Genomic DNA, 25524 nt, shown 5'->3' on the forward strand with positions numbered 1-25524 from the left:
TCAAACAAAGGTCTGACGGGAATTTTCCCCTATCAGTAAAAGGGCAGTTACATTCAGGAATATTTTAGCTCTCTTCATCAACTTAACATTATTAATAAGCAAGTACAAGTATAAAAGGCCTCTTTTGCTGTATTTCACTTCCTATGCCCAATCCAACCTAGGTAAAAGATCCAAATGTGATAGACACTAAAGATCACTCTCAATGTCAAATCACCCTTTTGCTTTAGCCTAGACCAATAAGTAAAACATAACAAGGTACTTGGAAAATGTTTGGACTTTGAGAAATTTTTAATGGAAGCATTGAAAGACAGAAGGCAACTGAAGTGGATCCTACTTGTGCAGAATTTGGTTTATTTAGGCTTAACTCAAGTCAGAGTGTAGGACCCAAACGTTTTTGATGGTCCTAAGTGGATATCTACGCTTGAAGAGAATTCAGCTGATAATAATGTATGTGAAAGCACTTCATAAACAATAAAGTGTCAAATCAACATATAAGATTCTACACCAATGACCAAGCATATCAGAAAGACAAAAAGAAAGAAAGAAAAAGAAAGAAAGAAAGAAAGAAAGAAAGAAAGAAAGAAAGAAAGAAAGAAAGAAAGAAAGAAAGAAAGAAAGAAAGAAAGAAATATGGGTACTGAATTTTCTAAAACAGTCCTAATTTCAAATATTTTATTTTATTCTTCCCACAAAATTAATGTTTATGAGACCAACTTTTGGTTTAGAAAATATTCCTCATGAACACACAGACAGTGTGTTCATCACACTGTTTGCTTATTTTGATGGAATAATCAAAAATTGGCCACAAGTCACATGGAAATGTTCAACCTAAGTATCTCCTGCACCAAAGGTCCTTCAAAAGTTCATTCTGATAAACTGGGTGGTCTTCAAGATTTACCTGTCAATTTCAGGTGAGCGGCTATCAACACAGGCCCCTTCCTAAGGCTCTTCGCATTTTTCCTGGGTGAAGCAATACATTGTCTCATCCCCAAGTCAATGTTTATTTGCTCTTTGCAACCACTACTTCCAACCTCCCACCACCACCTCCGACACCAGCCACTGTCATAGCACCATTATATATCTGCCATAGTGATCTTTTAATTTCTGTGATGTGAAAAGTGGGCCTTTCTCCAAAGGCCCTACAAGCATTTGCTGTATGCTTTGTTAGAATGTTCCCACTGAGCACCAATAAATAAACAAATTCATGATGATGCGCTAAAGGGGAAGAACTAAGCAGCCAGTTTCTAAACAAGTGTAATTTAACTGTGACTTCTGGAGAGAGTGCTCCTGGTGGTGGCAGTTTCAAAGATGTAAGTAGGATAAACATTTGAGTACAGCCAGGAATGCCCTTCAGATGATCCCAGGAGACCATCAACTACTCCAAGTTTAAAATCTACTCAACTCACCATGCAAACACAGAAAACCATCCTCTTTAGTAAATATAACATGGCTGACAACAATGTAACAACCTCTTCAGTAATCAAAATTCATCCATTCAATGAATCATTCATTTGTTCAGCAACTAATATTCATTTTCTGGGCTGGGCCTGGCAATGTACTTGGTGCTATTAGGGGCACAAAATTGAATAAGAGATGATCCATGTCCTCAGGAGCTTATACAATCATTTAGGGAGAGAGGATACATCCATAAATAAGTCTAATAAAAGTAGAATAGTCAAAATCCACCATAGCAGACAGCATGCTGGGGCTTAGGATCCAAAAGACTGAGTTCTTGAGCTCATCTCTCCTCTTTCCAACCATCTAACCTTAAGCAAGTCACTTAACTTCTTAAGCCTTTGTTTTATCATTTGTAAAATGAGGATACCATTTGTATCTACTTTGTGAAACTTTTATGAACTATTAACAAGGTGCCTATGTATGTGTATTTGCACTAATACTTTATCAGCAAAAAAGATCCAGACATATGAATGCTAATTTTCAGGTACTATTATCTAAGAGAAATAGCAACAAAATCCTATGGGAGTTTAGAGGTGAGAGAAATCTCTCCCAGTCCAGGGATTTTTTCTGGGCCTAATGAAGATATGTCTGTGAGATGCAAAGGCAGAAATGGGGAAGAAAGAGAGGGGTCTTCTAGGAAAAGGGAATTTTCTGGCAGAGGCATGGCAATAAAATCTGCCAAACGTATTTAGAGAGCAGCAATCTATGTCATTCTGACCACATCAGTGTTATTCCTCTTATATCCTCAGCACCTGGAACAGTGTCTGGCACCTATTATGCACTCAATAAAGTGTTTTTGTTGAATGAATTAATGAATGAAATGCTGTAGGTTTAGCAAAGTAAGAGAAGAGATATAGCCAGAGAAGATCTGGGAGGGTAGGCTGGAGCCAGATGAAGAATCTTGAATACCATTCTTCTCATCTTCTTCCAGGAGACAAATATATCCCTAGTAATGAGGTGTCTTAATTGCATGATATGTTCCCAATGAAATCCCTATTAAATCCCAGGGTCACCTCCTGACATTATAACCTGAACTACTGGAATCCTACCAGCTTTTCCTTGCATGACTGTGAGCTGTGTCAAACTGATTGGTGAGGTCTGACCCGAAATCTTTCAGGGGTTTCAACTGAGTTCAAAGAGTTCAGTCACTTCTGTGAGTAGCAGTCAGTCAAACACCAAGAAAATACTCAGATACTAACTCTCCTCCACATTAACCCAAGAAGAGAAGGCGCTTACAGTCATGAGGATAACATAAGGAAAGGATCAAGTTCTTCTACAAATGCTAGAGCTAGTAATGCTAAGGGAGAGGTAGTGAGACAGAGATACCCTTCTCCTTCAGAAACAGAATGACTGCTGTGCTCACCAGGTCCCCTACACATCCAGCGTCTCTGTTGTCTGCAATGAAGTAGGGTTTCCAGAGTTGCTGAGAAGTAAGGGAAAAGATTACAAACCTCCTTTAGAATTCCACAGACCCAGATTATGACTGGGCAAGCTACTTAGCCTTTCTGAGCCAATTTCTTCATCTAAAATGGAGATAGTGGTTACCATGTGTCTCAGTGAAGCCGCTGGCGCACAATAGGAATATACTTAATATAAATGCTTTCCATCATTTGGAACAGAAAATGATCATATGGGTTAAGTCTTTTCCCAGTCACTTTCCTGTCCCTATCAGAGAGGCAGAAAGACGACTTTGAAATGAATAAATGCAAACCTCACTAAAGAAAATGTAAAATATAGAGTGGGAAAAGATCACATGATGAAGAAAATATTTCAGGGTCTAGAGCAAAACTATCAAAATTGAACGGTGTTAGGAGAAATGGTGGAAAGGCAGAAAAAGGGAAAAGCAGAAGAAACAATGAAAATGCCATGTAAGGAAGCCTGCTTTTGTGTGGGTCTGCTTGAGTGATGCTCTCTTGGTCCACAATGGCTGGCACAATATCTGAGAAGGAAAGTGATAAGGTCTAAAAGAAGAGAGAAAAAGGTAGATCACTAAGAAAAGAGGTACATTGGGTTTTCAGTAAGGAAAATGGGCTAGGGAGCAAACTCTCACCTTGAACAGAGAAGCAGAGAGAGCAATTGAGGCTGAAGAAGCTGCTCAAAGGCATTGTTCCATGAGAGGTGGAAAGGACAGGGCAGAGCTTAGAAGCTGCGGGAAGCCCTGACTCCAGATGGACAGCCTTGTCAGAAACACTCACCTGGCTCAGGATAAGGAAAACACACTGGGAAGGCAGAAAAAAAATCTAGTACCTAGGTGAGGCTCCCAGGGAGCATGAGCAGGAGGCCTGAAACGTAGGCATTTTAACCCTATTTTGAGACTTCTACAAGGGAATACGCCCACTGCCACCCACCCAGAAGTATCAGAGAGAACAAACTGACCCAAGTCTCTCCCATTTCAAAACTTCACCTCATCCACCATCCCACACCACCTTCAGAAACCCTAAAATCAAATGTTTTGATGGCAGAAAGAAATTCACTTTCGGGGCACAAGGCAATCATTGAGAATGAAATCACTGAGTGTCTTTATATTTACAACTCAACAAACCCAGATTAAGATGCTTGCAAAACTTAGAATCTCACCCTCACATCCCAAGTTCCCAGACCCTCCAGGAAAAGTCTTCCTCCCAAGTCTCTCCCGTCCTTCTTTTTCCTCTAAAGTTCTTCCCAAAGGGGAATGAGTCATCAAAGGATGCTAACCCCAGGGTGGATTTTTTATGATGGCCAAGAAAAGGAGGGTGGGGTGAGGTAAGCAATTGCCTTACACTGTCTTCTGTGTAGAAGGCTGACTTGGGAATCGCAAAGTGAACATGTTATTCTTAACTCCATTCCCGACTCCTTGAGTCATTCTGACCATGTCACTTAATTCCACTCATTCCATGGTCAACACCCTGGCTTCAGCAAGCCTCTGTTTTTCCCCAGGCCTACCTACCTTGAAGGGTCAGAATGACCCTTGAAGAGACAGTGTCCTTCAAGTGTGTCAGCAATTCAGAAACGGACAGCTTCCAAAATACCTGGTGTGTTGTTGAGTGTCTGTTGCCTTCTGAAAGAGTGGCAGTGTCGCCGAGACAGCAGGATTTCCTTGCCAAAGTTGCTCCTACCCTCCTCCCCACAAGACTTTGCCCTGCCTCTCCCTGTCCCTGCCTAGGAAGACTTTGAGCCCAGGGGCCATGGCATTTAAGCACTGTCAGAGTTCCCACTTCAATTCCCACAGTGGTGCCAGTTCAGCATCTGTCATGATGACCCAGCCTGAACTGTATTTAGAAGCTTGGACATGGCACCATGTTCCAGCCCATCTCAGAGTGACAGGAGATTTCCTGGGCACCTGGGCTTGCGATTCAAGCACTCCTCCTCCCAGGGAATGGGGGTCAAAATGACTTTCCTCTGATGTTCTGTTTCCTTCTTAGGATGGCGTCCTTCTGTTGGAGGCCTCTTCTCAGAGTCAATCTCCATCAATGCTATTACACAATGCTGTTTAAAAATCCATACTTTTTATAAAGTTTGCAACACATAGAAGGGGAAAGACAGGAGAATAGGAAAGTCAATCTGAAAATGAGTTTAGTACTCTGTTCATGGACTATTCTTACAAAGATAAATTTCCCAGAAAACATAGCCTGGGAGTCTTCAGAACCTACCAGATATTGGCAGTGAATTGAGAGAGCCTATTTCACAACTAAGTGGGACAGTATACAAGAATTCACTTCATCTTCTTAGCAGCATTTATGCCAGTCTTTCAAGCAGCATACTAGAGTCCCCCCAAAATTGTAAGTTAATTCTGGTTAGTGGTTAAAAATTAAGTCCATTTATTTACATATTCACATTAATCTCCACCCACACAGGCAGACTGATAATTGTATAATACTAATCAGGTGGGCTATAAGTTTTGAGGGTTACTGCACACAGAGCAGGTCTAGGTCCTCGATCTGATAGATCACAGGAGAAAGAAAGGCTTTTTCTCAATTCACCCCAAACTCTCTACCCCACTTTCCCTAACCAGAGTTCCCTGGAGACACCCTGTCATTTAAAAGGCATCAGTGTTTGGCCTCTCCCATTCCTGGGCAAGAACCCAACACTCAGAGAATGTGGTTTTAGGATCATGGCATCTAATCCATTCAAGGATTATTTTCCCCCCCTACTGTTCAGATGGGTGTGTTAATCATCACCTCTCTTTGTTCTGTAATAAATTCAACCCTGGCTAATTCCAAGCCTCTATGCATCACTGGAGTTTAAAGATGGCATTTTGACAGGTCAGATATTCAGAGTCAATGGACCACCAACCAGTCAAAAATCTTTAAGTACTTTTAGGAACATGTGGAAGTAATTTTTTCCAAGAATTTACAAGTCTGGAGGATGAGATCTTATTGACGGTGTATGAGCTGTTGTATATATTAAAGTATTACTTTATATACCATATTCTACGTATAATCAACATTGATTTACGAGTGAAGGCAGATTTTCTTTTTTATACCAAGTACTACATGAGTGTTATCAAATGCAAATTACAATAAAGTATAAAATATATAGCATCTTTTAAAAAATAAGACTAGAGTAAAACTATAAGTGAATGTGCAATGAGTACAAGTTTGAAATGCAAATGCTATAGGCTAGGAAATTTCATAGATATCAGAATATTTTATATGACACTTGCTATACATGTACATTTTAACTACAGCCATAGTTAGAGATGAATCTTTTTATAAAGAAAAAATATATATAAAACACTGACTTTTAATTATTTAAATGAAGAGGTTATTAACCTAAAGTCAATGGACAGGCTTTGGAGGTTTACAAGTCACCTAAAATGGTAACTTACATTTGCAAAAGCTTGTGTGCTTTTCTGGGGCGAGGATGTATGGGATTTATGAGATTTTCAAAGGAATCTATGACTTTAAAAGGCCTTAAGGACTACACTGGTTTGAAAGGTTTTCTTCAAGTGTAATAAACATCCAACTTTCCAAGCTCTCTTCTGCTGCAACAAAATGTATTTTCCCTCAGCCAGATACTTACAATGAAAGAAAGCTTCAAAAGAATATGGCACAGAATACTAATGCTGCATCTTAATAAAATATATTTTTATCTGTATTATGAAGATGAAGGGGTTGTGTTTCTCTATGTAGTAGTGAGTATTAAAATGACCACCTGAGACCATCTTACTTTCTCTGTATGGTTCCTTATTTTCCATTGATCTTTATTTTAACCACACATACACATATGTATAAGTTGGATAAATTATAATCCATATTCATCTACTTACTTGGGGAAAGCAGATGAATTGTAAATTATTTTTGAGTGAATGAAAACATGGCTTTTCCTTTGGCCTTGCTGCTTTTACTCTGGTTCTCTTTTTCCCTGTCTCCCAGGAAAACATTAGTGGCACAGGAACCCCAAGCTCACCAGGCTCTTTCTCTTTATGTGTGCCAAAAGTCTGCACAGCAAGTCTGCTGTTGTGGGACTTGCACTCCCATCTCCTCACTGGGGATGTGCTCTTAGTCAATGGTCCCTGTATCTCAGAAGAAATTCCTCCACATCATGTCCTCTAAGGCAATGTCTGCATCTGGCAGTGGGGTTGAGAGGCAGCTCCCCAGGGGAAGCTGGACACAGTGAGTCAGTGAGGCTGCCCCCGGTAGGCCTGCCAAGGCTTTCCTAAAGGCCATGGCAACAGAGCCTGCCCATGAGAAGAACATTTTGGTGAGCTCAGTTTGTTTGCTACCAAGAACCTCCTTGTCCTCACAGCTAAACATCTATTTTTACCACGCTGTGACACTGAAAACTCTCTGCTGTCATTAAAGTGAATAGTAAACACAGTCAACTCTGCATTGTTTGTCATTTTATGGTGAAAGGAACTCTGGGTTCAGAATCAGAAGGTAGGAGTGTTAGTCCTGGCTTGGAATCAGAAAGCAGGAGTGTGAGTCCTGATTTTGACTCTACCTAGAGATATGATCTTGAGGAGCCATTGAACCCTGTGGCACCTCAGTTGACACATCTGTGAAAAGTGGAGAAGGAAACCTACTACTTACCCAACTCAATGAGGCATGAGCAAAATAAAATAGTGCAGAGGAAAGCACTTTGTAAATTATAAAGTGCCTTATAAAATGTAAGTTATCATTACTACATTTAATCATTTACCCTGCAGAGATTTCTCAGTGTGCTCCAAATACCATGCTTAATCTATACTTGCTAAATCCATGAAGTGCCCATTAGAGATGAGGAAACTGAGACTCGGTGAAGCAAAGTGGTGAAGTGAGAAGACCTGTTTGCTGAGACCCTGGGTTGTCTCCTCAATCTTGTCCCTATCTCCCCCAGCAGCAGTACTTCACTTACTCTTGCTGAGCAACCTTTGCCTCATTTTTAAAATGGAGATGTTAACTGCATGCTCCTATGAGACAAAGATCTAAACAAAATGACCTCCGCAGCATCTTGTTCCATGATCTGTGATTCTGCAAGATGTGAGCAAGGTCATGAGTTATCTTGTGGTGCGGGGGAACTAGCAGCTAAGGGTGCTGACCAATGGACCCCATTTGTTCCTTCGGTTTCTGAAGCATAGCACCTGGCCATCTCCCCAGTGGTGACTCAATGAAGAATCACAGTACAGTCAGGGTCTCCATCATGCTAAGTGCCTTTTCCTATATTCTGATTCTCTGTTAAGAAACATATGTAGCAACTTTCCACTGATCAAGCAAAATAACCCATTTTATAATGGGGGGAGGCAGATAACATCTTTAAAAGGTCAGTTTACAGTCCACACCAAGAGATTAGCTCTATAATATATCCTCTTATACCAAGGCCACTAGGCTGCAGGATAATTAGTATAGCCAAATTGCTCTAATTATTTTCAGCAAAAGAAGGCTTTGCTCAATCCAATGGCAAAATGTTCCAGGGACTGACCTTATGGGATTCTGAGACCAGCAACAGAGCTGGCCTTCTGCTCCCTCCTAAAACAAAAGTTAGTCCCAAAGAAACCTCAGGTTTCACATAAAGTTGCGCAACTTCTCTAGGGTCCAACCTGCCTGTCTCTTTTCCCCTCTGGGCCTCAGTGCTGTTCTTCTCTCAAAACATACCTCACTTTGCCTTTACCTCGCAGAGTCACTGTGGTGGCAGGACTCAATGTTTACAACTGTTTTTCAACTCCACAAAGAAACACCTAATGAAAGATCTTGCTATTGATTCTCATTTCTCAAAATGATCTTCTGAAACATGCTGCTTGTTGCCTCAGAGGAAGTGACTTTCCTTCCCTCTACAAAGACCCTACCATGGTTTGAGTTGTGATTACACATCTTAATTCAGTTCACACAAGATAAATATTACTATTTAGAGATAAATGTTCTGCTGACTCAGTCCTTAGAAGAAAGAACGTAACATGTTTCTTGTCATGCTCCTAATCTACCTGTGAAAGACCTCCTTCTTGTCATTATTTACAAATTAACTATGAGTCAGTGTGGACCAGGATAAAATACAACCTCTTAGTAAGGGAGAGCAAATGAGTTTCAACACACATGTCAACTCTAGCCATTTGAATGTGGCATTTGAGAGCTTGAAATTCAGAAGCATGAGGCCCAATCCAAGCTCAAAGGGAAGAGTACCAGATTGATTAGTGATGTCTTTCATGAACACAGGAGTAGGGAATAGCAGCATGTGCATTACATATTTATTATCATATTATTTCTAAGGTCTCTACTGGGATGCTGCTGTGCATGAATTGTCACAATATCCTTCTTAACTGCTTTCAGGAAATAAAAGCTATTGTGTCATTGTTCATCTTTTATGTTATTCTTCACAAGTGGCCCAGATTTTCCAGAGGCATCTGAGAGGCCACTAATCTCTCCCCTCTAGAAATAAGGTCATCATGTTAGCAAACTTCCTCTGCTCTGACACAGTTGTGGTTTTAATGGAGAACTAATGTCTTCATCAGTATCTGTGCTATTTCACACTTCATTTCCTCCCCAACTCTTGGATGAAAACCATCCAGTCCTGGTGATTTACTTTGCGGGAGTTTCTTTCAAGTTTGTTTCCTTCTCCAAAGATGTCACACAAGCATTTTCAGGGCTCCAGCTGGGGAGCACCCAGCCTTGAAACATCAGTGTGTGACCAAGTCACTCAAGAAACCCAATGTCCTTGGCAGGGACCTGGCTGTGAGGCCTCTTAGCCGAGGCCCTTGAGTCTGAGGATAAGAGAAGCAGCTGCTACTTTTCCTGCCTTTCCATCAGCACTAGTTCAATGGCTTAAGATGGTCCACATTGCCAGGACCCCAGAACTGGGAGAAAATGGGAGAAAAACACAGACACCTTGAACTCGTGATCCACTATTCAGGTTGTCTCCGGATCGCTCAGTGAGTTTCACAAAAATCTCAAAACAACCTTGAAGAAAGAATAGTCTTAAAGTTCTTTTATATGATCCATAGTTGTAGCCATCCCCCGATCCAGATTCTCCAAGACAGTACTTATTTCCCTTCTGTGGTCTTCGAGATACATTTGCATTTAAAATAATCTCCCACTATCTGGCTTGAAAAACCATGGGCACACAATAAATACCTTGCTTTTAACTTGATAAAATTCTGGCTACATGACACAGCTCAGAGAAGCAAATAGGGAGGGTGAAGGAAAAAATTGTAAAAGACTGATTTTCAGTGGCAGAAGGCACCCCCTCTTCACGGTAATAGTCATATACTCTCGGGGTCTAGGCATATGTGGCTTGTGGAGGAGAGATTTCTCTGCTGCTTTGAGGCCTCTGGCTTCATCGGGACAGGCTCTTGTCTGACTTGTGCTTCACTGAGAGTGGACAAAGACAGGATTGAGGATGCAGAACCCAAGATGAAGCCAGCTTATGCTGAGCCAAGACTCACTGACATAAAGAGGAGCTCTTTCTTCATGCATCCTTGGGGCAGAGGCCACATGATGTGGTCTCATCTTTGGCCTTAAACATAGTTTAAATGAGGACAAGAGCCATGTTGGACCATTAAAGTATCTCCTAATAGCAGCTGAAGAAAATATATAAGCACCTTCCCTGAGAGCAAACTCCAAGCACAGGGCCAAGTTGCAGCCTTCCCAGAAAAGCCTGTTGGAGTGGTAGTGGACTGAGCTGCCTGACCTCTCATGTAGTTTGGCTGTTGTTCTTCTGTTTCTTAAATGAACATCTGATATTCATAGCTTGATAAGTATGGGCCTTTATTATTCTGTGATAGGAAAGCTTAACTCAGAATGTCAGTTATATTTCAAAGACCATCACAAAAAAAGGAAGAAAAAAACCAGCTTCAGTTCTCAAGCTTGCCTCATAGTTCTCATTGGAGGATCAGGTGGGTCAGTCCAAACATCAGCATGTGGTCTTGGTTCCTTACCAAATGAGGCAGTGGTGATAAAAGAAAAAAGTCCAACATGCCACTGTGCACTCTGAAAAGACACTAGCATCTACTGCCCCCCAAAGAGCAATGCACAAGAACAATTTTCATACTGCAACGAATTTAAAGTTTTAAGAAAAGATAGAATCATTACACCATTCAGATGCCATGTAGCTAGCTATAAAAAGAATAGGATACTACAGAAAACAAACTACAAACTATGACTACATCTTTAATGTCACAAAATACCTGGCTTGAAATAAATTTCTTTGACAGGAGAAAAAAGATTCCTTTTATCCAGAGACCAGAAATGTTCAAACTCCAACTGTCATAAGGATAACAAAATCATGAGAAAGGAGTTCACCTCCCAATGTAGAAGACATTTCCCCTAATTGGCTCGGCATTCTAAATTCTTGGAATACACAGGTAGCAGCTAACATGCAATTCCCAGAATAAGAAGCAACGACAACTCTCTCCTAAGAAATAGAGGCAACCTGTGCCACCCTTACCTCTGCCAGCTGGAGAAAGTCTAGTGGAGGGGTTTTGAGTAACAATAATAACACTCATCGGCTGTGAGCCCAGGGCAGGAGAGGCAGGAGATCTGTGGAGTCCCAGAACCCTGGTCCTTCCTCTCTTATTGGCAAGGTCTCCAAATGGTTCCTGAGCTCTTCTTGGCAATCACTAAAGGTCACCTGCCGCAACCACAGGTGCCTTTTTCTACTTTGCCTCATGCCCTCGGTTGCAACATCTCATTGTTCCTGATTCCAGGTGGCAAAACCTAAAGGTCACCATTAACCTGAGCCAAAATTGCTTCCTGCTCCCATTTATCTGCCAATTCGCACCACACACTCAAAAGGTCACCAACTTGATGTTAGTGTCCCAGCCCTATCTGGGCCTCACTGCTTCTCCACAGCTACAGCCCTAACAAGGTTATGTCTCTTCCCTGTGCCATCCCTGGGTAAGGGTGGGAGGGCTCTGCTTCTGCCAGTGTTCAAAATCTGAATGTGACTCTCTATCCGTGCCTTCAGCTTGCAGGAATGTAGGGCTGCAGTGGAAGTAGATATAAGTACAGTTGACCTTTGAACATCAAGGGTTTGACCTGTGCAGGTCCACTTATATGTAGAACTTCTTTTGCCTTTGCCACCCCTGAGACAGCAAAACCAACCCCTCCTCTTTCTCCTCCTCTTCAACTACTTAATGTGAAGACAATAAGGATGAAGACCTGTGATAATCCACTGCCACTTAATGAACAGTAAATATATTTTCTCTTTCATGAGGTTCCCTTAACATTTTCTTCTCTCTAGCTTACCTTATTGTAAAAATATAGTATACAATACATGTACAATATATGTGTTAACCAGCTGTTTATGTTATTGGTAAGGCTTCCAGTCAACAATAGTCTACAGCAACTAAGTTTTGGGAAAATTGAAAGTTATATCGAGATTTTTGGCTACACAGGGAGTCGGCATCACAACCTTCACATTTTACAAGGGTCAATAATATAGAAATAAAAATTTAGAAAAAAATAATTTTCTGTCCTTAAATTCAACCATGTCTTTAGATTCAAACCAAGACTCTAAATTCTCAATTATTTTAAATGTGGGTTCCCATCTCTCTCAGTGCCCTCACTGAGTGTCAACAGTCTTATGCCTTTTTTTCATAAGACATTTTACAATCCTGGGCCAACCATCAGCTTCTGGTGTCTAATCTCTCCTTCTCCTAGGCACTCTGCCCTTACATAGCCCTAAATACCTGTAGATGCCCAGACTAGGCACCTGTATAAAGTATGGCTAAACTTCCCAAGTGGGCTAGCCATAGTAGTTTTGACCAATAAAATAATAGTAACTCTTTGGCTCAGAAAGGTAATAAGGACTTTTTCCTTGGCCAAGAAACTACACTAGGAGCCACAAGAGACAGAAATCAAGTATTTACTTTACTTGAAATTCTGCTATCTCGGAAAACAAGTACAGGAAACCACCAGGAAAAACTGTCATCAGCCAAGTGTCTTTAGCACTTGAAGGAATGGTACATCCCATATCTAGATCCACCCACAGCTCAGGCTTCTTAAAGCAGAATAGAAATAGGAAAATATGGCTTGAGGAAAGGAGAGGCACTTCACGTTTTTTAAATGTATAAACCCAATACTGACATTTTTCCATGCTGCCAAGGACTAGTTTCCGAAAAAAATAAAAAATACACCTGTGGCCAACTAACCATATTCTCTTTAAGATTTGCTTTTGTGACTAAATTAATTAAGGCCACTGGTATTTTTTTAGACTAGTGATTTTTTTGGTTGTCCTCTGAACCTAACCCTCATAAATGACTCACTGGAATTTAACTCATCCTAAGTGCTACTTTTTATTTTAACCCTTATAACACCTGACTTAGCCAACCAAACATAAAATACAAGATATAGAATAAATACAAAATAGAATGTACATATGAGAAGAGATAAAATAGAATCTTGGCGAATTCCAACTGCTCCACATCCCCAAGAAAAACATTTGGTCTCCGCTGTTTCACTCATTCCCAACCTCCCACTCTGGGCGTTGGGACCCTTAGAGCCTCACTCCAATTAGAAAGAAAGGTAAGAATGACCCTCAAAATTCCAATTATAAAACACATTTTAAAGTGAAATTTCATTATTTCACAGTTCATACAATAATATTTCAGATGGGAATGGAAGTGAGATGAGAAGGGCCATGTGCCTATAATATGTTTGATGTTACACATATGGGAATTATCTGAAACCCATGTCTTCCTAACCCACCACCAACAGTTTATACACAGGGTTGTTCCAGGTTTTTTCTTTTTTTAAGCTTATTGGTTTTCACTCTCAAGAAAGTCAACAATTCTCTTCACTACGTGAAATTTTTTGATGAATGTTCTTTTTCCCCCTACAAAGGTAGATATTATTTCAGCAGATCTGAATTAGTTTTAATAAACAGTCTGAAATGAACAGTCAAGTTGTCTTTATTTGCAGAGGGAGTGAACTGAACGAGAATATTGTAAGCTATCTATAGTGTCCTTTGCCTACCCTTCTAAGTTCTTATAACCAGACAAGACCTAATAAAGCCAAGGTTCTATCCCTCAAGATTTGTCACATGACATCCAGGTGATCATGGGAGAAACACTAATCTTCACGTGGACACTTAGAAGAGCATCATTCTAAATAGCTATTTTCCAGAGGCTGTCAAATCCTTCTTCTTCCCCAACATGTAATCAAATCAAACTCTAATAGGAAGACTAAATATCACAAACCAACAGTCAGATGGACCTCTGGAGACCAAGGAAAGCTAAGGAGTTTCCCTGCTTGGCTGGGCAAAGCAAGGATCAAAGGAAGCTTGGAGTGGTTGGAATATCACAGCCCTGGAACAGAGGTCAGGTATTTGGCCTTTTCCTGGCTTCCAATGATATTGAATACAACAGATAAATTAAGATCAAGGCACAAGGCAGTTCTCAAAGCACCAGCCTGTCCCCAGGAGATCCCAAGAAAAGAGTCATCATCTACCACGAGCCAGATCTTATCTTTACTTGGAGGAATGCCTGTCTACTTGAGAGTGGATTACATACAACAATGTCTAATCAGAAGCCCTACAACATGATCACAGAAGGAGGCAAACTCATCAAGAGCATTCACTTGGCCAAGGAAGAGATCCTAATTCAGGCACAGGACAAAGTCAATGAAGTTCAGTATACTCCAGCTCCTGATTAACCATATGTGTGTGGAGAGGTGATTACCCAAAATAGCAAGGGAGCTCAACTGTTTACAGGAAAATCTGACCCTTTAAGTTAAGGCAAGAATGGCCTGCCAGCAAATCTCAAAGACAGGAAATATTTTTGGGATTAATAACTCAAACCAATATTCATTTCAGGTTGGGGGAATTCCCCAATCTAACTGTTGGTTTCCACAACTGATGCACACAGGCATCTCAGCTGGAAGCACTGCATGATTTTATAGACCTTTGTTGAGCATACCCCTCAAGTTCCTTCAGAGCCTATCCCCATCATAAAGAGGGAAGAGTCCCAAGCACCACCTTGGCTAGAAGAATTACAATATATCAAGCTTCAGGCTTCATCAGGCCCAAGAGTGAGACCCACAAAGGGAGTGTGAAGAAGGTAAGCCACCTTTCCAGAATCCCTCTTCATGGGCAGCATAGGAGTCACCTACATGGCATCACTTTAGGGTTGCCAAGAAGGCCTCCCTTGCCCTAAGTTTGCCTATACCTCACCATGGAAGATCAGTTAGCCCACAGGTTTATTTTTATCTAAAAGGGGCTTTTAAATATGTAGAAACTCCCTTATTTTAAAAGGCTATCTGCTCTTTAAACATGAACAATGTGATTTTTAAAAAAGGGATGTTTAGGAAAAGTGAAGTCTGGAACTGCTATAGTGATTTTGCCTGTACAAGGGAAACTCCAGAACCACCCAGGGTTATAAAATTAAGCTAACACAGAAAAACTTTATACTGATACACAAGTCAGCATCTCACTATATCTCCCATCTCACATATCCCAAAGCAGTTGGGGTTGTTCCAGAAAACCAATCAATCCATGAATAATGGGAGATGCAAATAAGAATGATTCAGGGCCCTGCTCCCAAGGCTCTTGCAATCTAGTGTGTAGTTAGTGTGGAAATACAAAACTATTCAGCCAGAAAAAAACCTTGGCCTGCTTTTCTGCAAGGCAAGACATTTTCTGCTACAGTCTAGAAAAAGAGTTCTCAGAGCCATTTTACAAAGAGTAAGAACTCCCTGCTCTAGAGCCATTAGAAAGTGAAAAAAGGCAGAGAATCACATAAGGTCATCCTCTTCTGTTTCAATTCCCTGACACTATTCTAGACTTTATGGAATGCTTGTATATGGAAATTTGGTAAAACCCAAGGATTAGTTACAACAGCCCACTCTTCCCTATGTGTGCCTCATGGAGATTTATAGTTCAGGTATAAAAGATCATCTACCAAATAGTTATCCTTCCAGGCCAGGTAAATGAGCACAGAGTTTATCCTAGGTCTTCAAAGACCTCTCATCTTAACGGTTATGAGCTGTGGGTCATGCCTGGCTTCTCCATCCATAATCTCCTTGAAGATCTCTAATTAATAGGATTAGTGCCCCTTATAAAAGAGACCCCAGAAAGTGGCCCTACCCCTTCTACCACATGGGGACACAGCTAGAAGGTGCTATCTATGAATCAAGAAGCAGGCACTCACCAGACACCAAATCCCAAATCTTCCAGCACCTTGATCTTGGACTTCCCAGCCTCCAGAACTGTCAGAAATAAATTTCTGTTTATAAGCTACTCAGTTCATGGTATTTTTTCCTAGCAGTCTGAACAGACTAAGACAATAATCTTGAATTAGCTCTTAGATTAGGTAAAAAAGAATACTAGTAATGGATATTAGGACAAATGGTAAAATGTGAATACCAACTGGGTTAAATAACAGATTGTATCAATGCATGAGTCTCCAATTTACTAACAAATAGTTCAGAAAAAAATTCGGTATTTATGTATTAATGTTTATACAAAAACACACACTCACAGAGAGGGCAAATGGAGCAAAATATAAACAATTTGTGAAACTATGTAAAGGGTATACATACAGGAGTTCCTTCTAATAGTTACTGTACATTTTCTGTAAACTTAAAATTACATCAGGATTAGAAGTTCAAGAATGCTTAATCATTTTGGAAAATCATCCCAAAAATTTTGAAAAAATAACCACATCATCAGAGAGCTGAAAAATATTCACAGCCTTTAAAAAATAGATTAAATCCACTAACATATCAAGATTACAGAAGTCACAACAAAAGAACATTCAACCTAACAAAGCTGAAGGTTCTGAATGGGTTCTCTAGTTCCTGCCTACCTCCATTCCTATGAGAAATTTAGAAAATTATACTTGGCTACTGAATGTTAAACTAATTACTGTAATGTTGAATAAAATTCAAACTATTGTGGAACAATGAAAATAACTGAGCATTGAAAACACAACCATGCGCTTGACAATAATCAAGGAAGAAAAAGGAAATGAAGAATTTGGTCAGAGTCAGACCAATCCAATGAGGGTCAGACCTTGCCCCTTTGACTTAGAGTAATGCCTCAGCCCCTTGCTCTACTCCAAATCTAGGAGGTGGGTTTCTCTAGGGCAGGACCAGGACTGGAGTGAGGGGGGCAATGCACTGCCCTAGAGTGAAAAATTTGAGGGGCACCAAAAAATTCAGCAATCAAGATAAATAATATTTCAATGCAATATTTTTAAAAATTAAAATTAATGCAAAAATTTACCATGAATGAAGTTATCACAAAATATTTAATAAAATAAAGATAGTGCTATGGACTGAATGTTTGTGTCCCCACAAAATTCTTATGTCAAAACCCTGACTTCCAATGTGGCAGTTTTTGGAGACAGGGCTTTGGGGAGGTAATTAGAATTAAATGAAGTCATAAGGGTAGGAGCTGGTCCAGTGGGATTAGTGGCCCTATAAGAAGAGGCAGCAGAGAGTTTGTTCTTTCTCTCTACCATGTGGATGGACACCTGCAAATCAGGAAGAGAGCTCTCACCAGAGCCCAGCCCTGCTGTACCTTGACCTGGGACTTTTAGCCTTCAGAGCAGTGAGAAATAAATTTCTGTTGTTTAAGTCTCCCAGTCTATGGTATTTTGTTGTGGCAACCTGAGCAGACTGAAACACACAGGATCAGTATTCCTGATTTTTCCTTTTGCTTCAGGTTCCAATATCACTTCAATATTTTGATGTTTAGTTCAACATAGTTTCTTTTACATTAATTCTGAATTTTTAAAATACTGCACTAAATATTATTTAACTTGATTAGTGATGTAATTTTTGCCTCACCGTAGTCCTGGCCCTACCCTAACAGACACAGTCTAGCACTCCATTCCCACTGCAATATCCTTCCATATTCCCACGAGCCCCACCTCCCACCTCCCAGAGAAGTAGCTAAATCCTCATGGTTCCTGGGACTGCATTTCACCAATGTCTTGTCTTATGAGGCATGTTGAGATGCTCACCAATTAATACCAACTCTACCTGGCCACTACCTCCTCTGCTTTCTGATGGCCTAGTTCAAAAGAAGAAAAATATTAAACAGCTGTCTCACACTAGAAGGAGCAAAAACAGAGGCTGGAATAGTAAACAAGAAGGAAGATTGGTAAAAGATGGGTAGAAGACCGTTCTTAGTGTTTCAGTGTTATAAATACTAATTAATAGGGAGGCTCTCTAATTTGGGAAGAAAATGTCTTAGTGGTCATCAGAAAGTATATCTTTATATATATATATATATATATATATATAGAGAGAGAGAGAGAGAGAGAGAGAGAGAGAGAGAATGTGTGTGTGAAGTTAAACATATACTCTGCTAACATTCCTTGTGGGAGAGGGAAGAAATTAAGAACAAAGGAAAAAAGGGAATATGGAATAGAGTGGGAAAGGTCAACAATTAAGGCCTCCTCTGCACCAGGAACTGTGCTAGATACTTCCCACATTACCTCACTGAATCCTCCCAACTATGAATGCTGGGCTGTGGAGGATACACTCTGATCCATGCCAGAAAGCCTTCAGGCGAATAAGAATATGTATTTATAGACATCTGCAAGAGAGACCATCAGCTCTCCTTTGGAAGGCAGACAGCTGTGTTCTGCCAGGTGTTCAAGGCTTCTGCATCTGAACATGAAATGTACAAGGTGTTTCAGGCCTGAGAGATGATGGTCCTTAATATTTCCAGTACCTAACCTCTGTCAGCACTGTAGGGGTTCCAGTCTCTGTAGCTGGAAAAAACACAACAGCCCTGCCAAGCTGAACTGAGCTTTCCCTGGAGTTACTGCCACTGCAGCACCTGTTTCACTGCTATTGTGTTTTCCCTAAAACCACCTTAACACTCTGAGCATCAGCAAAATATAGAACTTTGTTCCCCAGAACAGTGTCAGTCCTACTCCAGCCCCCTAATTCATCATTGTTAAATACTGAATGAGCTCAGTTCAGTGAGCAAGGGGAGCTACATATAGACCAAATGAGAAAGAGATGAAATCTGACTTCAAAATCAGAATAAGCACAAATGTCTGCAATAAATTCAGTACACCCAAAGATGCTCTGATTGCAACTAGAGTTAGGAGGCAATTTCTTCTCCTTGTACAGACACCTGAAATATAGTACCTTGGGGTGGAGCAGAGAGGCATGTTTCCTGTGGCTTCCCAGAGAAAAGTCCTAGACCGAGACCAGCTTCTCTGAAACTCTCCTGCACTCCAAGAAAAGGCCCAGCACCTTAGAGATTGGCAAGACAACTGCAGGACTAGCTGAAGAATCACTGGAGCAAAACAAAACTTGAAGAGAAAGAGGAAAAAAAAAAAAAAAAGAAGAAGAAAAAAAGGGAAGGCAGGGCAAGGGAGAAGAATGTCTGGCAGGAGCCTGTGGTTTGAGTGAGGCAGGATGGGGGACCCCTTGGCTATTTCTGCCTCTGCTTTTGGCGGCCTCTCCATCTTGCTGTGTTTATGGGCCTGACGTGACTTTCCACCCAAGTACACCCGCTAGGCTCGCACTGGAAAACTTGCCACCTTCCGCTCAGTTCAGGTTTCATCTGATTCACACCAGGAAGCTCTAGTTTCGAAAGCCCCATGCATTTTTTGCAGCTGAATGGAAACAACTGGATACAAATCAGACCTAGAGAACACCTACAGCTCTTCACTGCCCTTGCACCTCCATCTAACCTTTGAGGCGAATGGCTTGGGTGGCCAGACTCAGTGACTGAGCTTCTCCAAGCTTTGACATCCACAGCTGCCAGCTTCCCAGGACCCAGAAGAGGAGGTCAGTTCTAAAAAGTACCAAAGTTTACACAACAAAATTAAGCGACCAGGAGGCCAAACTGGACAATGAGAGGAAGGGCTGCAGGGAAGGCCTGCCAGGGTAGAAAGCACAAGGTTTAATTTATAGAAGATGACACAGCCTCCCAGGCAGGCTACTGAGTGAGCCGGCAGAGTCTCCCTCAGGATGAGGGCTTCATGTTCCAAAGTCCAGCTGGTGTGAGGAAATAGCGACAAGCGGCCACTCTGACTCAATCATCCCCAGTGTTTGCTACTTGTTGCTTTGAAGGGAGGAGGGAGGGCAGAGCCGAGGTCTGGTCAACACAGCAGTGGCTCAAAGTGCAATTTAATCATCCTGGACTTGGCTCAACCCATCCTCTTGGTGTGAGGGAGAAGCAATTTGTTATTGCTGCTGTCATCAACACTGGGCAGCCATGGATAGAGATCTGCAGGCAGCAGTAGTAGCAGGAAAGGCTGGGGAGCAAAAGAAGGGGGTGGCAGTTGTGTTGAGCTACAGGAACTGCAGGAAAGTGGTGGCCCCCAAGGACAGGGAATTCATGCAAGTTCCTTCTTCATCCAGACCCTGCTGTAGGAAACCTGTTGGGAATCAAGAGACTATAAATGATTTCCTGGCTCCCCCTTCCTAACTCAGGCTCTGTGCTCCATACTCTGTGCATATTCTGTCGAGACACTCATCACCCTGTGTTTCATTTGTCTGATTATGTATGTCTTCTTAAGAGCAGAGAATGGTGCTTATTCATCTTTATACCTCCCAGCACCTAGTACCATGTTTGTTGAATAAGTGAATCAACTATTGCTATGATGAGAGTGTGATTCATTCTCTCCACTGAAATTGAGCATGTACTCTTGTACAGTCTCAGTGTTTGCAAAATACTGCTGGGAATAAGGAAGCCATCTTCCCTGGGGAGAAGGAGCATTACTCAAAGTGCATGGGGGGAAGGGAGATGTCAGAAGAATGCCCCAATTACTATGTAAAATTCAGGTTCCTAGAACCTTCCTCTGACTCTCTGAAGCAGAAGCTTGATGATGGAGGTCAAATAAGGATGAGAAGTTTCATCTCACTAGATCCCCATATTAAGTGTGAATCCTGAGGCCTAGGGAAGAAAAGTGATTTGCCCAAAATTTCCCATCCAGTACTTGCAGATCTGGGAGTATCATCTGTCTAACCTCATTCTTTCCCACCACAAGCTGAATCACTTCCATGAACATCTCCTTGGTACCTGCTACCTGGGGGACTCTGGTGAGCTCTGAGGGGTATGCAAAGATGATTAAGGCACTATCCCTGTCCTCAAGGTATGTACAGTATAAGTGCTGAGATAAGACCCTCTCCTATAATCAAGACAGACTATGGTACCCATGCTGAAGCAAATGACAATGGCTTTGGTCTTCCTACAACCCAATATATGGATGTTTACAGAAGAACTTTTTAAGTTACAGTCAACTTCTACTTTCCAGAAGAACTACAAGAAGCCAGGATTAACATTTATATCATGAGGATATGCCAATTTTTCAAAAGTTCTAGTACATTAGGGCCAAATCCTAGCCAACAAAATTTCTTTTTTCTATGAGGACAGTGTTACACAAAAGGCACATTCATTTTTTGCAGAACTCTAAGGAAAACTCTGTAAGGGTCAATTACTACAGACCAGCACGGATAAAATGTTTGGCTATGTGAGGTTACAATTTGTTCCAATATCAGATAAATAAAAAATTGACTATAGCTTTTTTAGACAAACCCTAAAAACAGCCTTCAACTTATGGTTGCCTACATAACCCCAAATCGTGCCTACATTTCCTCGATGCATAATGACAATTCAGCTGATGATAAGGGTAACCATCATCACTTCTCCCAAAAGTAAAACAGGCTACTTACTCTTGTCTCTGTGGCCAAAAGCAACCAACAACATTCCCTTCTGTATTTAAATGACAATGATGCTCGTCCCCAAACCTCAAAATATCCTAGATGGACAAGTGGAAAACTGATAAGTCTTCATGAACTTCAGTGAGCCACCTCGCTACCTCTAATCAATAATGAAATACTGGTGCATTATATCAAAGTGCTCTCAAAAATGGCAAAACCAAGTGCTAAACTAAAGTTTTCATGTCCCCAAAAAGTGTAACCTCTAGGATTTAAGGGACTCTCTCTACCCCTTTACACAGTTTCCTCACTCTATTGGTTTATTTAGCTATACAATGAAGCCTTCAGTCGGAATCTAGAAAATTGATGGCAATGATGATCTTTGGAAAATATCCATCATGAACACTGCCACTTAGGTAACTGAATTAATTTAGAAATGGTTATTACATAATTAAATTACAAGTTGGTAGGAGAGATCTCAAAAGCAGAAATAGTTCATGACAACCCCTCAGTTCCATTAAAACTAAAACTTTCTAGAAAAGGGAAGAATTAAACTTTTAAGGAATTTGCTTTTCAGGAAGATGGCATATTTGGAAAATGGAGATAAGAAACAAGTCACTTTTAAAAGTTTATCCTTCAGGTTTATCATTACATTGTCTAATCTCTGAAAGTCTTTCTAACCTTTATGCTGTAAAGCCTAACATTCTTGTTGAAAAAGAAAAGTAGAGAACATACATCTAAGTAAATAAAATAATCCATGACAGGACCTCACATCCTTAGAGCAAAACCCAGCTATAATATTAACTCACAGAAATAAAGAAAACATGTGTTTTTATGAGGTTAAAAAATACAGCAGAAAGTTGATTTAGGATATTATTTAATCTAAACTATTACTAACCAGGTATTTGAAGCGCTCTTTCATTCAATCGATCCTCTCCTTTATAATGTCTTCCTAAATGCTTTGTTTCAGATCTGCATTTCTGCTTACCTGGACCACCACAGGCATCTTCCCTAGTGACAATAGAAAAGATTTCTAGTTTCATTCTTACTTGTTTCCCTCTCCTGAGCATCAGAATACATCGTTAAGGCCTTCTGTACTTAGACAGAGCTATGATTAGCTTTGGACTGCGACATATTTAACTTACAGGCTAAGGCCCCAGTGTAACCCTCTTCCCTAGCCATGGCAATATTGGAAGCCATGTGTTGAGATGGCGGAACTATAAAATGAAAGCAAACTGGGTCCCTGAGTCATCACTCAGAAGAGAGCCATGCTGGAAGATGTCCAGATTTCTCACAGTATTATAGACTATTACATCAGTGGGTCTAAATTAATGAACTCTTCTTCTCAGTATTTGTACTGTTGTACAATCTCCTTCAACACTGACGCTGAGTTTAGTAACATGACTTGCTTCAGCCAAGTGGACTTTTGTAAGCATGATGCAAGGGTTGATACATGTTTGCACACTGGAGCCTGTCCTCTTAGAATACATCCTCTTAGAGTCCAGCTTACATGCAGTGACGAAATCCAAGCTAGCAACATACAGAAGCCACATGGAGGAGAAAGAGGAGACCGTCTGACAGCCAAAATGGAGACTATAGTCATACATCCCCTATTAGGTCATCTCAGCCAGCCATTAAGCCACCCCAGCTGAGGCCCCATGTATCATGGAGCAAAGATGAACCATCCTGCTGTGCCCTGAATACCTGACCCACAGAATCAGGAGCAAACAAAATGGTGTCACTAAGGGTTTTAAGACACTAAGTGCGGAAACTGATAACTGAAACAGTGAGCAAGAAATAAACTTGTCTATATTAAGCCACTAAGACTTCAGGGTTTGTCACTGCCATGGGGCCTAACCTATCCTGACTAAACTGATATCTCCCCATTTCTTATCTTTCCCCATTCCATGCTTTAGCATCCTATTTACTACTGTGACATGAATCTTCCTAAGGCATAGCCCTGATTATGTAATAGTTACTGACATTAATAGATCACTAATTGTTGATGACTTTAATTCTTATAACAAAACCTTTATAGATAAGTAAATGGAGGTCAAGAGAAATTAAGAAACTTACCCATGTTTTCAGAGCTAATAAGGATTAGAGTCACAATTCAAACCCAGCCTAAGCTCATAACCACTCTCCTCCTTGAAAAATTCCAGGGGCTCCAAACATCTACTCAATTATCCTTTCTGCCTAGATTGTAAAGTTTTTAGGGCAGGGACTATTCTTTACTCATCTACATATTGCAAGTGTTCAATAAATAGCTGTCAAATTTAATTGAATGGGCTATTTGTCTCAGGCCTCTTGTAAAAACAACCTGAAGGCTGCGCATGGTGAAAGAAGGCATATGCACTGGGTCAGATCAGCCACATGGCTTATAGCTGCTTGCAGCCACTCTTTGGGGAAAGGTGGGAATAGCCAGCTGGAGTCATGGTTTGGGTCCCCCTCCAGGCTTTTCCAGTGGTTCCAATTCTTTCCTACTACAGGAAGAGATAAACACCCTTCATATATTTCCTCTCACCCCCAACTGCAAGGAAAACAGTAACACTAATTAGTTGTAACAGGGTGTTCATTTCACACAGGTCTCAGCAGGTTGCCCTGCCGTTCTTTGAAATGGTCTGGAAACAGCCTTTATTTTAAACATCTGAAGATAATTGAACCAAAGTTGCACCCAGAAACCCTGAGTGACATGCCTTTTATTCTCTCCCTCGCTAACAAGAAATGTTTGCTGCCATTTCTTATTTACTCAACACCTTGAAAGCCTCCGGCACTGAAGCCTTGCACTCCAGGATCCTAAAAGAATAAGTTAAAGTAATGATCGGCAATAAATGGAGGAACAGGGAAGCTTGAGATATTAAACAAAACCCTATGCCTGTTTAAAGGGAAGAAGGAATTACTCTACAAATCTATAAACTTAAGCTCTGTACCTGGAAAAAATGGGGAAGTTGGGGGGAGAACAGAAGAGAATTTATGATGAAATCAATTTGCAAGCATTATACCCTTCAAATACAAGGGTATTAGGTAGCAAAGACAAAAATATTTTCTAATATATTGTTGGCAAGTGGATAGGAAAATGGGCTGTCATACACTGTGGGTGGAAGTGTAAATTGAACAAGCTTTCAGGAGGGTGATCTGGAATACCCATCAAAATTGTAAATGCCATGACTTCAACTGTACAACTCTACTTCTAGAATTTATTCTATAAGTGCTATCACAAGAATGCCCAAAAATAATCATGGAACCTTATTTAAAGAAGGAAATGACCAGAAACAACCTGAAGGCTCATCAAAATAGGTTCAATAAACATTACAATAGATCCACACGACGGAATTCTATGAGACTTTAAAAGAGGGGGAAGTGGAGAACCTGCAAGAATGACTATTTGACAGTCTCAACACAAATTCAAAACTAAAAGTATAAGGTCTAAAGTACTATATGTATTATGCCACAATTTCTCTTTTCATTTTAAAGGTTTGTACATATACATATGTGTGTATGTGTACATAAGGACTCATATATATCATACATGTATCTGGAATGATGCAAAAGGAAACTGGTAACAGTAGTTATCCTGGGAGAAGCTCAGAAACTAGGGATGGGAGATTGCTCTTTACTTTATGCTTCTCACTGTTCATTTTGGGCTATTTGGATTTTTTAAAGTATACAAATTATCTGAGTTTTTTTTTTAATTTATAAGTAAAAAAGGAGAAGAAGTAAAAAGTATCACAGCCTATTAGAGAATAGAAACTGGGTCCAACACAATCTTCTCAGGCACAGCAGTGCACCTGGTACTTTAAGATGAAAAGAATAGAACCAATCTTGTGACTCTAAGGTTTTGATTCAGTCTTTCAGGGAAAACCGGAGGCCCATGCACTGAAGAAGATACCTAATGGGCTGTCACCCAGCAGCGATTTCACAAATCGTGAAGAGCAGGTGCTCCTCGGCCTGCTGGGCAGCAGCTAAGGAAACACAAAGGTAGACATTCTGGGCTTAGAAACACGGGATCCTCAAAAAAAAAGTGAAGGAAACCCTCCATATCACTACTATG

General features: G+C 40.7%; 1 protein-coding gene across 2 annotated transcripts in view; it reads right to left on the reverse strand.

The window, feature by feature from the left end:
• TBX15 (T-box transcription factor 15) overlaps window positions 1-25524 on the reverse strand; it is a 106241-nt gene that overhangs the window by 58917 nt on the left and 21800 nt on the right. The window contains exon 1 of one of the 2 annotated variants that reach the window (XM_050748593.1): window positions 4385-4668. The exons of the other annotated variant lie outside the window; for it this stretch is intronic. The gene's annotated coding sequence lies outside the window, so the exon portion shown is untranslated. Of the gene's footprint in view, window positions 1-4384; window positions 4669-25524 lie in introns of those variants that run through there. 2 annotated transcript variants of the gene reach the window in all.

The sequence above is a fragment of the Macaca thibetana genome, chromosome 1 (assembly GCF_024542745.1).
Source record: "Macaca thibetana thibetana isolate TM-01 chromosome 1, ASM2454274v1, whole genome shotgun sequence".
NCBI classification, from domain to species: Eukaryota; Metazoa; Chordata; class Mammalia; order Primates; family Cercopithecidae; genus Macaca; species Macaca thibetana.